Here is a 12,310-nt window from a genome sequence, read left to right as displayed (position 1 = left end):
GGTCGCCGATTGCGCAGGCGCCCTAATATAAATGCTCTAGATCACTCCAGTAGTCTCAGTTGTCACCTCACATTTAAAGTTTCCTATCGTAATAAAGATTTTTAAAAAATCTTAACTGCAAAATATAAAAATATTTTGTATCTTTAGCGTTAGTGGTAACAATATTTTTTAAATAGATCTTTACAAATCTCCAACTTGAGGCCCATTTGACCCTTAGTCCAGCTCTGTGGTTAACAATCATCAGTTTAGGGTATTCATTGTGTTATAAAAGAAACTTAAGTTTTCTTCTGTTCTTAAATTATTTCCCTTTAGTTTCATTTTTTAGTCTTCCTTTTCCTTTTAATTTGCTTTTGCTTTTACTCTTTTGTTAGTATCAGTATCTTCTTTTCTGACTTTTTCCCGTTTTTCCAGTCAAAAAAACTTCTGGTTCTAAGTTCTTTCGGCTGTTAAGCCACAGACTTTGGCATGTTGAAAAATTTGCGTCAATTTTGCGCCAAAAACAAAGCGTAAACATTGAATGTGTCAACTAGGGATCGCTAGTCTACGGTATACTAAAAATTTAGTGTACAGTTTACCGTATAGTATACCGTAAATGATACTGTAAAGTATAACATAAACTAGACTCTTTATTCTTTAATTTTTTATATTACTATTGTTATTAATTTATTTCAGATCAGAGAAATCCATGAAACAATCTTAAATCTTAAAACGGTGAAGAGCAGCACAAACAGCCAGGTATAAAAATATAACATAAAAATTTTATAAGTAAATCTAAGAAACAAAAATTGATTTTTTTTTTAAAAAAAACACACTTTAATCATGATAGGTCAAATAATAGACATGGTCCAATAATTTAGTTCATTAGGAAAAGTTAGTATACCGTATGCTGTAACCGGCGATCCCTAGTGTCAACAAATCAATATCAACTGCATTTAAGTGAAATCACGTAATGATATATAAGTGACTTGCCAAGATTGAGTTGGTTAAAAAAGTATGAATTGGGTTTTTTGAAAGGCCACAAGTTAATAGTAGTTAACTTTCGGAAGAAAATTTCTAAATGCATTAAGTGAAATTTTGAACTTCAGCTCTCAAACTTCAAACTAAGCCTTCTTCCTAATTTAACGTGAAAGCTTTTATTTTAACATGAAAATCTTTGCTTTAATGTGAAAGCGTTTGATTTAACGTGAAAGCGTTTAATTTAACGTGAAAGCGTTTTACTTAACGTGAAAGCGTTTAATAGCGGGCGAAAGTAAAAAAAAAAAAATCACAATTTTTAAATTAGAAAAAATTACGGCCTTTTCCTAAAAACTAATTCTTATGTGTCTTAGCGCGCGCGCGCGTGTGTGTCTGTGTGTGTCTGTGTGTCTCTGTGTGTGTCTGTGTGTGCGTGTGTGCGTGTTTGCGTGTGATGGTTATAGTAATCATATTAAATCTTCTCATGGTCGTAAGTATATTTGATATGAGATTAAATGCTTAAATCAGCTGATTGGATTCAGATTAATAACGATTAAAGGCATTTTATCTTTAATTCAATATCATTTTTTTTGTAAAAAATATTGCATTATACAAATATATCAACAATTTCACGACTTATTTTTATTCGTGACAGTTGATGTTAAAGATAATAATCTATAACTTTGTTAGGGTCATTTTTTTTGTTAAGAATTTAAACTATTATTTTTATTTCACTAAAAATAAAAGTTACTTCTAAAAATAAATATAGGCTATAGCTTAAATTAGAAATGGTGACTTTATTAAGGACGTGGCAAATTTGATTAGGAAGTGCGATAGCTAAATCGTAAAAGTATAACAATATTAAATCCGTGTTATGGTTTTACAAAAATATTAAAGTTAAAGCAGCATCAAATATCAGCGGTCTCACCATCATCTAACTTTTAACTTTTTACCAGCTAAACGTTGGATCCTTACATCAACATTGGATCCCACCTGTCTTGTTACGAGTTTTTATAATATGAACTAACTCTCAGAAATTATCAATCTTCTTTTTGTTGCTAAGTCCGGAGACATCTTTAGTAATTATTTTGCTGCTGAGCTATTTCTCTGAATTTCGACTGAATATTCTTGTATTTTAACTTTCAGAATCTCAAATTCTCTTTGGAGTTTTTAAATATAAATAAACTTGCTGATTGATAAAATTTTGTACAACTTCTATAAAGTTTACTGATCAATTAAGTTTAGTTGATGAGATAGCTATCACTAACAGTAGATTTGAGGAGAGGATGAAAGTTTGAAAAGAAGATGAAGAGGAAATCAGTTTAAAACTTTTTGCACACTCTAATTTTTTTACATTTTCTGGTATTTTTTCATACCTCCCAAAACTCAAGTTATAAAAAGATAATGAATTAGTGAACTTTAAAGTCTCATGTGAGTTGTAAAGAAATATTCGTGTCACATAAATGAAAATTCACTTCTTTATCACAGATTATTTTTTAGTTTTTTTCCCCTGTAATCAATCCTATTCCCAACCCAAGAAAATTAATTTGTTTTGATCATCTTCCAACTATTGAAGTCCAACCATTTGTGGCTGGAAAACTTTTAAAGCTTTTTCTGATTACACTTTTTATGAAATAATGTAACAGGAGCTTTATATTTATATTGTAATAGTTATAACAAAATATAAAAAAATAATTTATAAAAAAAGCCATATGATAAAAATACTTTAAGATTGTAGACTGTCCAAAATATCACTTTTAACTGTAACCTAGTGACAGTAGTTTAAGTTTATAGCCTTTATCGGTGTCAGCAATTCGTACTTCACAAAGGAGGCTCATCTTAACATCTCAATAGCAAGAATGTAAAGAGAAGAAAAACACGGAAAGGTTTTAACGATTTATTATAACCATGCTACCGAAAAACAATAATTTTCAGTGCAGTGAATAATAATAAAAAATTAAAAAATGTAATATGTTGCCATGCCAATCCATTTGTTCGACGAGCTAAGTATTTATTTACATTTTTAATTTTTGAATTTATGACGTCATTATAAATATATCTATATATATATACACCCACGAACATGCTCGTGTACACATATTTATTTGCTGTACACAAAAGAAAATACGTTTACATTGACATAAAATAAAAATCTCGCTGACTTTTTTTTAAAACGACACAAAACGAGGGCATACCAAGCAATACGATAACATTAATTATTTAAGTACTAGAAAGTCAAAGAATAGATTATTGGTTGTTTAATTTGCCTTTGTGTTTGCGACGAAGCAAGCTTAAAACAAATCAATCAGGTGCGATTTTTTTGTTATAAAGTTTTTTTTAAAAACTTTTAATTGCTAGTTTGTTTTATTTTGTTTATATTTTTTGTTTTGTTTTCTGCCGTAAAACAAAACTGTTTTTTTGGCTTTTAAGCTTTTTAGTAGAAATAAGAAGTTCAACAAGAAGCAGCAAGATATTCGCGTCCACGTTTGGAAATGTGTAACCCGAGAGAAGCAAACCTTGCAGCGTATAAATCTTCATATATGAATGGATTTGGCATTTCGCTTGATGAGTCTTCTGGTTCGCTTGCCTACGCAACTGAGTCTGCATTAAAAGAAGAATTTATAAACAAGTTCATAAGTGACAACCAGCAACAATTATCAAAACCTCAAGTCAGAAAAACCATGTCGTGGTCAATCTCAAACCCAACCGTGCACAAAGAGAGAGATTTTTATCTCATGCCTTACGCGTGTGATGACATAAGAAAGTTTACAGGAACTTTTGTTAGCCGAAAACGAAGTGCCACACTACCGTTACGATATAATTCGACTCCGTTCCTTTCAACGTTATCGAGAACAATGAACTGTTGCTCAGATTTCGAGAACGGTTCTTCCATCATCGACGAAAGCAAAGATGAATGCAAAGATAGCGATGATTTACAAAGTAGTTATGAAGATCAAAACTTTACAAGACTTGATAAGTCGTAATTTTCTAAATGTAAGTTGCCTTTTTTTTTTAGAAAATCGAGCCAGAAAAAGGGAAACGTTACGTCACATTTTTTAGCACCCTAAAAAAGAAGCGGCGTTTAACACGTAAGAGAAGCGTCGTTTTATTGAAAACAGATCGCTTTGTGCAAAACTTTTTTTCTCCCACAGACAAAAGCTCACTTGTATCATATTCCAAAGAAATTTTCTTTCTAAAAGTTTTGTTATTGAAAATATGTGAATGAAAATTAATTATTTAGTAGAGAATATCGATGTTACATTTGCCACATTTCCGTTGCTTATCGGCTTTAATAAAAATAGAGGCTTAAAAAAGAATTCTTTTTAAATTAGCATAAACCCCGCATAAATTAAGCATAAATTAAGTTTATAAAGTTTTTAAAATTCAAACAGATAAACCCGTCTATAAATTTTATAATAAAATTATGAAACTTAAAAAAATTAGTTCCTATGTTCAAAGCTATTGTTATGTTTTGAATTCTATTCTATGCTTTTCTAAAATCTCTTTTGGCCCCCGTGTTTAATATCTCATTTGGCCCTCATTAGCCATTGCACCAAATATTTTCTCCAAGTACTCAAATAATTGTGAAAAATTAATATGATATGGGGTGCTAAGGGTGGGGAGGGCAATGGGGGGGGGGGATGATAAAGAATCATAGCTGTGTTTATTTTACGAGAATCAAGAGTAGTCGCTAATGCCTTTGAAGTATGTAAGAACTTCTTGATTTTAGTTTGCATAGCTTTATGATAACCTGTTGCAAAATGTATTCTTATGACGACTACATATGACAGAGCCTTTGATTTTTATTTACATTTTCGATAAAATCTTTAGGTAAGTTTAAAGATTGTTTGTGTTTTTTGTTGCCGCATTTAAAGATTTGGTTTTTGCATGAGGTGAATCGTTACGCAACTTTTTTTTTTTACGACCAAAAGAAAAAAAAAACTTTTCAAAGCAATTTTTAAACAAAATTATAAACCTTTGAAATATAAATAAAGAATACAAATAATACATAAGTAAGAATACAAAAAATCAACAGACATGTGATAGACGAGAAAGAAGGTTTCAAATAGCGCGCATTAATTTTTTAAGTTTCTTGCGTCGGAAATTTCTTTGCCTAGAGCAACGAAAACGGAATATAAATCAAAAATACATTTATAAGGAACCATAACGTCATGGGTTTAGATTTTAATACGTGTTGTTCAATTATATTGAGCAAGAAACCTCCTAATTGTAAAGTAAAAACGATATTTTAACATCAGACTGATTAACTCTCCATTTAAATTATGTCGCTATATTGGTGAAATCTACAAATTTCTACAACTATGTTAAATTATGTTAAATTATGTGGAAATCTTCATACAAACAGAGTAATCCTGAAACACAAGCTTGGATTTTGTGTTTAAAAAAAATAAAGTTCAAATCCTTTTTTTTTAAATTTTTCTCTAAAAAAAAAAAAAAAAAAAAATAAATAATTAAAATAAAAAACTTTTAAAGCTTTTTTTTTTGCTAAATCTTTAACTTTAAAGTTGCAGACCAAATTTACAGATTAATAACTTGGTCCCTTATTCAGGACACAACTCCGAAAACTCCATTGACAAGAAGAGAATAAGCTTCATGAGTAATTAAAATTCAAATTTACTTAAAAATTTAAGTCACATCGTTTAAAAACACTTAGAAAATATTTAATTGGTAAATGAAGTTGAAAATATTTGGTTGGTAAATGAAGTTGAAAATATTTGGTTGGTAAATGAAGTTGAAAATATTTGGTTGGTAAATGAAGTTGAAAATATTTGGTTGGTAAATGAAGTTGAAAATATTTGGTTGGTAAATGAAGGATTAAGATTTTTAATTTCGAGACTTTTTCCTGTTGCGTAACTCTTCGTATATCTGATCGTTTTGTAAAGACGACGCTTGTGACGTCGCAAATACCTTTATATTTTAGAATTACTCATTTTAACAAAGAAATATGCGACAAGCATATCTCTTTAATAAAGATGGAAATCCACGTCTGCTGGAAAATGGTTTAAAGATGTCTTGAAAAATTATATTATGTAATATTAGTTAATCAGCAAATCAGAAAAAGGAAAAAAAAAAAAAAGAAAAAGACTCCTTACGTTCATTTTATATTTCTAATTTGTTACGGAGACATTCATTTTATAGTTCTCTGCTTCATTTACTTATTCCTACTTCTGACCCAGTACTAGCTTACATAGAATCAGCACTCTAGACAACTTATCCATATATGTAGCCTACTAAGTCATTGTGGCATATTTTGATACTTGATCTTAAAGTATGCCACCATGATTTAGTTGGCAATATATATGGATATATGGATAGCATTTGGTAAAGAATGACAGCCTTTTTTTAGGGATATTTTCCAAAAGATTCACCAAACTCTTTAATTGAGGCTATGCTGGAGAGAAATAGAGATTGTACAAAAAGTTTTTATCCTCGTGCTCTGACACTTGCTTGAACGCATACCGAACAATTAACCTAATTATTACCTAATTAACAATTAAAACTTTGGGCATTTAAATGTTAAAATATGATCAGGTGTCATAAATGTTGTGAAGATTTGTGACAGCTGATCATACTTTAACATTTAAATGCCTAAAGTTTTAAATCTTCATATGTCCCTTCTATTTGCAATATCTTTCCTCATCTCCGTCCACCCTCTTTCGTAATGCATAAATCCGACATAAATTGTTATGCAATTTAGTAACATTTTTTATTAAAACTTACGTTCTAAGAAACTCAAAAATCTTAGAAGGGTTTATTTGTACAGAATCATTTGACAGGGTCAACATACAAGTCTAGAGTTGATTCCACTTAGTTTTTAATCATTGAACACTGAAATTATCAGGAGACAAATTTTTATTTGGGGAATCTATTTGTGGTAAGAAAATCTTGTTTCTAATTAGTACTCTGACTATTATAGCATTCCTTTACTTTTTCTTTACTTCATTAACATGATTAAATTGCTTTCCATTTGCGTAAACCAAAAGAACCAAATTCCATATATTTTCAATAGGATTTAAGTCTGGATCATTTGAAAGGCCATTGAAAAAATAATCATTTTTTTTGTTTATAACCAATTTTTTGTATGATTTTAGCTCCATCGTGTTGAAAAATTGAATTTCTGTTACTTATTTTTTTTAAAGCAAGGTGACAAAATTTCTTTAAGTTGTGTTGTATAGTCTTCAGAATGTAGAGTACCTTTAACAAATACAATGCTTAATTTTCCTCTTCTTTTAAAAGCTGCCCAAACCATTAAACTACCACCTCCAAAATTACGTCTCAATAAATTTTTCTTTTTCCTTTCTTAAATCATGCCAATAATACTGATAACAACCAGGTCCATAAATTGAACTTCTTTTCATCAGACCATACACTATTATTCCAATTTAACCTTGTTTCAATGCAATTTCTAGCAAGCTCAAGTCTAGCTTCTTTTTGTCTTAGAGTAATTGCTGGTTTTCTTTTTAATCTCTTACGATTAACTCGGTGATTAGTTTGAACAATGGCGACTAATGATAAAAGCACTTTTAATCTTCTCAGCAGTGATTGTTGAATTGCTTACTAACTCAAAAATTACTCGTTGAACCCGTTTGTTATCATTTTACGTCCTCTTGTCTTCTTAAACCCATTTTCGCTTCTTCCTTTAAGATAATTATGAACAGGAGTCTTCGATCTGCTTATATTTTTTGTTATTTCTCTTTCATTTACGTTCTTTGAATAAAGAGCATCAATTTTACCTCGCTCGTGATCAGTGATCGTCTTTAGCTTTACGCAATTTTTAAAGTTAAACAAGATAATCTAAAACGAATTTAATTTCAAAAAATAAATTAATATAATTAATATAAAAAAATTTAGAATAAAATTCGATTCAAAATGTTTTACAAAATAAAGTGGTTTTAAAATTTTGTCGTTTTGAACAAATTCACCATTTCAATTTTTTTTCTATAAGTCTAAATCTTTTTAGATATTTATGCATATATATAAGCTATATTTATTAAATATTTATTAGATTATATATTATTACCTAAAATAAGAATTTAAATGATAGTTTAATAAAGAAATTGTAAAATTTTATGAAGTGATCTTAACATTTTGACGCGGACGCCACTGTAACTCAGATTTAATCATTTCTTTATTTTTGGTTATTGACATTGTAACTATCAGCAAAGAAGTCGAGGGAATTTTATTAAACAGAAATTACCGAACTCAGCCGAGAATTTCTGATTTTCTTTTATTGCACCTTTTCAGAATATATATTAATAGATAATTCAAAGTAATCTGCAACTTGGTATCCATTTTCTAATAGCTTATGTAAAGTTTGTAAAGTTGCAGACATGTGCTACCAAACGAATTGATTTAAAGTTAGCTATGACATTATGATGTAATACAATTTAAAGGCATTCAGGTCTAAACCACCCATACTGCTTTCAATAAGTGTTTAATTCTGAGGACTATATTGACATTACAACGCAAGTTGTTTGAGAAAATATCTCCGCTTGCTCAAAAGTCCTCCTGGCTTTTTGTCTCGTGCTTGTTTAAACAAAGCCTTGTTTAGATGTGTCTATAACTATATTCAGTGCTTCACTAAACTTAGTTTTCGTTAGACCTTTTTTGTTCTCTAACTGAAATTTTATCTTCTTTAGTTAATAAACCTAATTTTAAATTTTCTTATATTTGATCTGATTCCTAATGTCAAAAATTACCGAACGCCGAGTGAACATCAAGTTTATTCATTTTCCTTTGGCTAAGCAAGACATTTGGGACCTTATTGAATTAAACTGTTGTTTTATTTAAATGGGAATTAGAAAACTTCAGTTTTTGACCAAAGTTTGGTCGAGAATATTTATACTTTGTATTGAACTCCCATTTTCAAATGCAATAAAGTATACAAAATTTTACAAATGCATTAAAGTATACAGTTGTATATTAAAAATTAGGAATTCAAGAGAAAGCATTAGGTCCATTCATGTGTGGTCGCTGTGGTAATTATTTGCAGGGATGATAAATAGATACATTTATCAAACTCTGGCTTGATGCACCATCAAATGTATTTTTAGTTACATCATCAGATGCACCGTCAGAGCAATAATGATTCTTATTGATCTATCTTTACATCTTTAACAAATGATTTTAAGTAAAATAGCAATTTGTATGTATTAAATTATTTTGGTTGCAAATGCGATGCCAACAACTAAAAAAAAGAATTATAGTTTAAGCAATCTTTTAATAAATCATTTTAGAATACTCTCAGAATGTTAAAAAATTAAAAACTTAGCACTAAACAACGTAAAAAACAAACTGTACATCACAAATCTCTTTTGCAGACAATTAGATTGCCCTCAAGGCATGTTCAGAACTAAATCTTTTAAAGAATTAAAAGTTGTTGAAGTTTTTCCAGTTCCATTTGGCTTAAATAGTCATATAAAACAAAAATATTAGCTCTGTTCTTAATTTTAGTGGACGATTTAATAAAAATTGTAGAAAAAAAAATGGTTTTAACCCAGCAGCCAAAAGACTACTCTAATTTGTATCTATCATGGATGCGTATAAATATACTCATCCATGTATCCATCCAGACGTATATTAGGCAACGAAAAAACGTCTAAATACAAGGATTCTATTAATGTCCCATTGTAGACGCAAATTAGATGTATAAACTGGATTAATACACGAATATCTTTTTTCGGTTAAGTATAGATGTATTTAAGATGTCTTTTATAGATCAGTTATAACTGAAAAAAAAATTTTTACTTAAAAAAAATTAATTTTACAAAACACCGTTGTAAATGACCGCCATTAAGAAACGTGCATCTAGCAAGACGGAAACTCGTTTCTAGAAATAAATAAAGTAAAAGAAGTAAAAATTTATAAGTAGCTAAATTTATACTAATCTATGTACGGCATAAGTCATAATGATAATCATTTTTAATGACTTTTAAGTAATAAAGTTGTATGCTATTATAAATTACTTGCTAATACAACGAAATATTTTTATGGTTTCAGTGCATAACATTTTACTAAAATGATCATGATCTAAAAGATAAAAATATTATTATCGATATTTTTATTTGTAGATTAAAATATAATTTTAATATAAATGTGTGTTTTTATAATAATATATATTTTAAATAACGCCAAAAGCTGCTTAAGTGGTAGGCTGGCGTTATTAAGAAACACTATATATTATTATAAAAATATTATATTATTATTATTTATATAATAATATTATATAATATTATTATAAAAATTTAGTCGAGAAAAATAGCAAAGACGACAGTGAGAGGTAGGTAAAACAGATAAATTGATGATACATTTTTAAATTAACTATCATTATTGTTATAATTATTATAAGTTTATGTTATAATTATTATGAATTATATGAGTTTCCGTCATTCTAGATGCACGTTTCTTTAATGGCGGTCATTTACTATGGTGATTTTGTAAAATCGATTTTGTTATTATTATTGTTATAATAATAATAATTATTATTATTATTGTTATTATTACTATAATAATAATAATAATAATAACAATAATAATAATAATAATAATAACAATAATAATAATAATAATAATAATAATAATAATAATAATAATAATAATAATAATAATAATAATAATAATAATAATAATAATAATAATAATAATAATAATAATAATAATAATAATAATAATAATAATAATAATAATAATAATAATAATAATAATAATAATAATAATAATAATAATAATAATAATAATAATAATAATAATAATTTTATTTTCTTCAGATGGAAGATGAAGAGGTGAACAAAGAAAAAGAAACTTAATAAGGTTACTTTGTACCAGAAAAATTTGTCATATTTTCTATCTTTGATGTTTCATAAAATTTAACAAACCGAATGAAAATTTATATATAACTCATGTAAACAGATTTTTTAATAATTCTACATGTCTTTTATAGCATTAGTACATTTACTGACATGCATTTATTTATGCGATTATATATTATATTTTAGATACCAATGACGCGGAACAGCGAGTTGGCGGACTCAATACAGAACTATAGTTTTTTATTGTAAACCTTTGTTTTTTAATCTTGCTCAATAAATTTCAACAATATGAACCTACTTGTTTCTTTATTTGTATAAATTTTTAAAGGCTTTTTAAACTTAAGTCATTCGGAAAAAAGATATCTAAAATGCATCTAATATTTATCTAAGAACTGGTCTAAAAGATGTCTGAATTCACGTCGTAAAAGAACGCTAAATGGATGTCTATCTTATAGATGTCTTTTAGATACATTTTACTTGATAAAAGTGCTTCATTTTAAATGCATAAAAGATGCGCAATAGACATCTATTTTATTTACTTTTTATTTAATAAAGTGCATCTAAAAGACGCTTATAAGAGAGGACGTCTATTTAGCGTTCATTCACGACGTGAGTTCAGACGTCTTTTAGACCAGTTTTCAGATGTATATTAGATGCATTTTAGAAGTCTTTTTGGCTGCTGGGAACACTATTTTAAATCTTTTAAAAATAGTTTCTATTTGCACATCTTTCTAAAAAATAATCAGTTATTGAAAATATTTAAATACAATTGAGATATAATTAGATGCAATTAGTTGTAGCAGATTATTTTGTTATGTTGTGCAATATTAGCACAACATACTGGTATTTACATAAGTTATATATACAACTTGATAAAATATTGAAAATATTTCATTTATTATTATATAAGCTGAATATATTATTACATATTCGTTATATATTAGTATATATTTTTGATTGATACCAATCCAAAACTAAACATATTGGATCAACATTGGATTTGTATTAAATAAAACCATCGACATTCACCACGCTTTTACATAAATTATGCCAATTTTATTTCAAAAAAAAATATTTTTTGAAAAAGATTTAAAAATAATGTTTATAGAAATAAAGTTTTACAAAAAAAAGTTTGAATACGAAATTCAATGAAAATTATTTAAAAGCTAATCTATGCTTTAAAATAAAAGAAACTGATTTTGCGGAACCATAGTATACCTAATTTGCAGATTTACTTTCTTTGATTTAAGCAGGTAGCTTAGAAAACAAATTTCTGAATATCGGGCTTTGAATTAATATTATTAAGATCTTTGTTTAAGCAATTTTTTTAATTCAATGTGTTTTGTTACATACCGACAAAAAAGTCTTTAACTTTTTATCAAAAAATCTCAATATTTATATATATATATATATATATATATATATATATATATATATATATATATATATATATATATATATATATATATATATATATATATATATATATATTTCTGGTGTGCTGCTAGCGCATTTTAGACGTCTAA

The 12,310-nt window shown here is 27.6% G+C and overlaps 1 long non-coding RNA gene across 1 annotated transcript; it reads left to right on the top strand.

Annotated features, from left to right (window-relative positions):
* The first annotated feature begins 3,047 nt into the window (after positions 1-3,047).
* LOC145181146 (uncharacterized) lies at positions 3,048-3,994 on the top strand. The gene is made up of 2 exons (XR_016447741.1): positions 3,048-3,263; positions 3,385-3,994. It is a non-coding gene; the product is annotated as an uncharacterized LOC145181146 (long non-coding RNA).
* Positions 3,995-12,310: the final 8,316 nt, after the last annotated feature.

This window comes from Hydra viridissima, unplaced genomic scaffold (assembly GCF_058129835.1).
Source record: "Hydra viridissima isolate aposymbiotic clone 2 unplaced genomic scaffold, HvirCarnegie_v1 scaffold_16, whole genome shotgun sequence".
Classification (NCBI taxonomy): Eukaryota; Metazoa; Cnidaria; class Hydrozoa; order Anthoathecata; family Hydridae; genus Hydra; species Hydra viridissima.
This window is presented reverse-complemented; position numbering and strand designations above follow the sequence as displayed.